We start from the raw sequence: 6,070 nt of genomic DNA on the forward strand, positions 1-6,070 counted from the left end.
AGAACTTCTCAGAGCTCACAAATTTTGTCAATGCATCTGTAGTATTCTTCAAAGTGTCCACCTTTACTAGCAACACCTTTTTGTCTTCTATCATATCCCTCACAAAGTGATACTGAACATCAATGTGCTTTGTCTTTGAATGATATGCAGGGTTCTTTGCTAAGAAAATTGCACTTTGGCTATCACAGTCTATCCCTATAGCTTCCTGTACTAACCCCGTACTTGAACACAATCTCTGCAACCAAACTGCTTCCTTTCTTGCATGAGTGGCTGCCATGTATTCTGCCTCTGTAGTTGATAGTGCCACTACAGATTGTTTCTTACTCATCCAACTGACTGCACCTCCAAATAGGTTAAACACATACCCACTTGTAGATATTCTCTGATCCAGATCTCCAGCCCAGTCTACATCAACAAAGCCACAAATATCCAACACTTTGTCCAATCCTGGTCTTCCTTGGTAGCACAAACCATAATCACTAGTGCCACGCAAATACCTGAAAACCCGCTTCACTGCTGTCCAATGCTCCTTTCCTAGTTTTGACATAAACCTGCTCAATACTCCCACTGCATGTGCAATGTCTTGTCTAGTACAAACCATTGCATACATCAGGCTACCGACTGCACTTGCATATGGAACACGGGACATGTCCTCTTCCTCTTCTTGTGTCTTGGGACACTGTTCAGCAGATAACCTCACACCTACAGGAATAGGAACCTTCACCGGTTACTATCCTGCATATTAAACCTCTGCAGTATTGTCTCAACATACTTCCTCTGGTTTAACCAGAGCTTCCTCTTTTCCCAATCTCTTTTAATTTCCATGCCCAAAATATAGTCTGCAACACCAAGATCTTTCATGTCGAATTCGGAGGACAATTGGGTCTTCAAATCCTGGATAACTTCTTTGTCATTTCCAACCAGCGACATATCATCCACATACAAGAACAGATAAATAACACGGTCACCAATTAATTTAAAATGCACACAATGATTTGCTTTGCTTCTGGTGAAGCCAAGTCCCCGTATAAATGTATCAAATTTCTGATACCACATCCTTGGTGACTTTTTTAACCCATACCGAGACTTCTTTAACTTGCATACCAGTTCTTTCTTACCTTTCACCGTAAAGCCTTCAAGTTGCTTCATGTAGATCTCCTCTTCCAGATCCTCGTGAAGAAATGCTGTCTTCACGTCCATCTGTTCTACCTCAAAATCAAAAGCAGCAGCAACAAATAAAAGTAATCTAATAGAAGCCACCTTAGCAACACGAGAAAAAATGTCACCAAAATCAATTCTCGGCACTTGGGAATGACCTTTTGCTACCAACTGAGCTTTGTATTTCTCCACTTTTCCTTCTGCATTTGTCTTCTTTTTGAACACCCATTTGCTGCCAATGGGGTTCCTTCTAGCTAGCAACTCCACTAGATCCCAAGCCTCATTTTTTTGCAAAGATGCCATTTCATCAACCATGGCCTCTTTCCAGAGTTTTCCATCCTCTGAATCCACTGCTTCCTTCACAGTTCTGGGATCATCATCAGTAATAGACAAAGCAAAATTTGAATAGAAAGAAGATGGACTATACCTTTCTGGCTGCCTTCTTTCTTGAACTGATCTTCTCAAAGCCGGAGTTTGTGGCTCTTCATCTTCTGATTCCTCCTTCTCTGTAGAGTCTGGTTCTTCCTCCTTTAGCTCAAACTCTATCTTCTCAGGTTCCTTTGGTTGGACTTCATGTTTAATAACATCTTTCACCTCTCTGAACACCACATCTTGGTTGTACACAACCTTCCTTGTTACTAGGTTCCAAAGCTTATAACCCTTTAACCATACTTATACCCAATAAAGATGCACTTTTCAGATTTACTATCCAACTTGGTTCTTTTCTCCTTTGGAACATGTACATATGCATCACATCCAAATACCCTTAGATGTGAAAGAGAGGGTTTCTTACCAGTCCATACCTCTTGTGGAGTCTTATCCTCCAACGCTGATGAAGGTAACCTGTTGACCAGGTAACATGCAGTATCCACTTCCTCTGGCCATAATTCTTGTCCTAACCTAGCACCACTGAGCATGCTTCTTTCCCTTTCCATCAACGTCTTATTCATTCTTTCTGCAACTCCATTTTTCTGAGGTGTATATGGAATAGTCTTCTGCCGTGCTATACCACACTTCTTACATAATTCTTCAAATTCCTTACTACAAAACTCTCCACCATTATCTGTCCTCAGCACCTTTATCTTCTTCTCTGTCTGGTTTTCCACCAGAGTCTTTAATTCTTTAAACCTGTCAAAGACTTCAGATTTCTTCTTAAGGAAATATATCCACGTATTCCTTGAGAAGTCATCTATAAATGATACATAGTACACAAACTTACCCAATGATGGAACCTTCACAGGTCCAAACACATCACTGTGCACAAGCTCTAATATCTATTTCGTCCTCTTACCACCAGAGGGGAAACTCACCTGATTTTGCTTCCCATATACACAGTTTTCACAGAAATCAAAATCCAGAGAGCTATTACTCATACCTCTACCATACCTTTACCATGAAGTATTCGAAGGCCCTTCTCTCCAATATGTCCAGGCCTTTGATGCCACAACATGGTCTTTTCTCCAGAGACCACTAGATTTTCTGCTCCACTTTCAAGAACCACAGAACTGTTGCACCCATCAACAACAGTGCTACCTTGCAGCTTGTACAGAGTTCCAGTCCGAACTCCCCGCATCAATACCAGTGCTCCTCGAACCATCTTGCAGGTATCCTTCTCGAACACTGTTTTTACACCTGCATCATCCAACTTGCTTACAGAAATCAGATTTCTGGCCAATGCAGGAATATGCAGAACACCCGGAAGTGTTCTAACCCTTCCACCTTGCAACTTCAACTTTACTTTTCTGTGACCAATGATTCTAGCCTTCCTATCATCCCCTAAGAAGACATCACCGCCATCTTATTTCTCATACTAGCAAAACCACTCTCTATGGGGACTGAAGTGAAAGGATGCACTCGAGTCAATCAACCATGCCTCATGATCTACATGTGTACTTGAAGAAGCCAAGTACACATCTCCACCTTCATCTGAGGTGGTTTTCGCCTCTATAGAAGGAGCATCATCAGATCCCTTTCGTTTATCAGGAGCTTTAGATTTACAACCCCTTTTGAAGTTCCCTTCCTTTCTGCATTTCCAGCACACCACCTTTACAGGTTTTCCTGGAGATTTAGATCTCCCTCTAGATTTAGATCTCCCACTCGATGACTTATTTTTGTTTCTGTTCTAGGACTGTCCTCGTACAGACAAGGAATCACCATTCTGGCTCTCCATATTTTTCCATCTCATCTCCACCGTCAGCAAGGATGAGACTATTTCATCAAAATGCAAGGCAGTTGCATTGCTACCTATTGCAATAACCAGACTATCCCACGAATCTGGTAGAGAACACAACAAACTGATGCACTTATCTTAATCTGAAATTTTAATATCGACATATGCTAACTGACTTACCACAGTATTAAACGCATTCAACTGCTTTGTCACCGAGTCTCCATCTTTCATCCTCAGGCTATACAGCTTTTTCCGTAGGAACAGTTTATTCACCAGAGACATAGATTGGTACAAAGTCCCTAACTTAATCTGAGACACACAATCGTATAGTGCTCTTTGCCTTCCGATCCAACTTCTTCCATTCTTCATCGGTCACTCCCGTTGGTTTAGTACCTGGATCTACCGCGATCCACTGATCTTTATCCACCAACAGATCCTCCATCTTGAGTTTCCACAACTTAAAACTCTGACCATTAAATTTCTCAATCTCTATCCTTCCACTGCTCGCCATCTTCTTTCACCACCAGAATTGATCTCACAGATCTCCCACTAAACATGGTCTACCACAGGCCCGAGCGAAACCCCTCAGCAACAAAGGCGTCCCCTTGAAGCCAAAACAGCTCTGATACCAAATGTAGGTTTTATCCCTGTACAAAAATTACTTGCATACGAATTCTAAAACACAAAAAATTAAACAATGCGAGAGCATAACACATAAAACACATATTCACAGAGATTTTCCCACTGGATCCCAAAACCAGGACTACTAGCTTGATTTTTCATTATGTTCCTTTCAATGTTACAATACATATTTATACATGCCGAAGCATCAAATACCATGGACCAAAAACCATCGCGTCCAATACCATGGACCAAAAACCATCGCGTCCAATACCATGGACCGAAAACCATCGCGTCCAAAAAACATGTGCGAAAATCATGCACAAAACCATAGGTGGGTCCACCCAACCTAACATAGGGTCCAAAACCAAAATTTTCCGGGGCGCTGCCTCGGACCCCATAAAGTGGGGTTACGGGTGCCCTCCAAACCCCTTGTTAACTATGTGGAAAGAATATAACACAACCCAACAATGTTTATATTGTACTATGACTTTGTCAAAGTTGTTGATTTCTAGAAATGAGCTGGGCAATGTTGAGAAATCTATGGCGTCAAGTATTAGGCTATTTCTCTTTAATTAGTAACTGCTTGTGAGTGATTTTCATTTCTTTAGATTAAGATCTTCTTCTTCCTTAGGTTATTATTGTTCTTCTTCATCAAACAACTACCAATTCATAAACAAGATAGAAAAGAGATAAAGAATGGGCTATGAGCTAGGGCCAAAAGCTCTCACTTTTTGAGAGGAAAACCCACACAAATTCTTCTTATAGAGATAATTCCAATTGATGGATACCAAAACCAAGACCCTTGACCTATTTTCCACTCCAAGACCAAGACACTAGTTCGCTTGATTGTCAACCTTCTGCTATTTTCCTCTTCTTGATTCCTCTTCCACTTCAACATTATTAACAATGAGACTACATCATTGAGACATTAATTGTGATAGAAATGAGATAAAACTGAAATACATCGCTGTAATATTATCAAAACCCTCATCACTGCACTGAGATATTCATTACTGTAATACTATCGAGATCTTATCACTTGTAGGAGCACCGAGACCTCATGAACTATAATGATACCAAAACTATGATATCATCAAGACTGTGACTTGAGTGAAGCTAAGACTGTAATAACACTAGATCCTTCTCTCTATGGTAGCACCGAGACCCTTTCATTGAAGTGACATCGAAACAAAAATTGCAACGAAACTGTGAGAGTACTTGACTATGGTAATACTGAATCCGTGAAGTTGTCATAGCACCAAACTATAGTCTTCTCATATCACCGAACTGTAGTCTTCTCATAGCACTGAACTATAGTCTTCTCACTGAACTGTAGTTTCTATACCCTTGTCCGAACCGTGTTCCTCTGTTATGGCACCAAAACTCCCTGTCTGAAATAGCCATCCGAATTTATGAGGTGATCCAAACTTATGCTCTGTGGAATAGGTTGATATGCCTATTTATAGTAGTCTTCCTATGAATATAAGCCGACATGACCTTATGAAGGGATGTGTCTCTAATTCAGGTGATCCAACATGAATTTTCTACTTCATCTTGAGGTTGACTTGAAGAGGAGTAACTTGTGCTTGTCTTGGAGGGTTATTTGACAATCCTATAGACTTATATACATTTGTAACATGCCCAATAAGGGTTCTTCATACATGACATTGACTCTTTTTGACAAATCCTAAAGGCTTACAATGGGAGCCATCAAAAAGTAAAATCCCTTTCTCATGAAACCCATGAGGAAAGCATTACAATAACAATTTTATTTTTCTTCTTTACATCATTTACAAAAATCACAATTACATGTCATTATGAAGACCAAATATCGCTACACTTTTCAACGCTCCCTCTTAAATAGGGAGGTATTCATAATGGTACTCGGTCATTCTCAATCTGAATAATTTCTCATAAGAAGAATTTGATTGGTAACCCATCTGTATAGCATCATATCAACCAACATTGTCACATATCAAGGCCTTCACTAACAACTCTATCTCTCCACAATATCTGAGCTCAATGCTGGCGAGACCAATGATTTATAGACACTCTTATCATTGTCTCTCTTGGAACATACCCCACCCAGGTTCTCAGGGTGTGTTCCATCAGGACTAT

The sequence above is a fragment of the Pinus tabuliformis genome, chromosome 4_1, assembly GCF_031772625.1.
Source record: "Pinus tabuliformis cultivar Carrire ecotype Pingquan chromosome 4_1, CPIR1, whole genome shotgun sequence".
Taxonomy (NCBI): Eukaryota; Viridiplantae; Streptophyta; class Pinopsida; order Pinales; family Pinaceae; genus Pinus; species Pinus tabuliformis.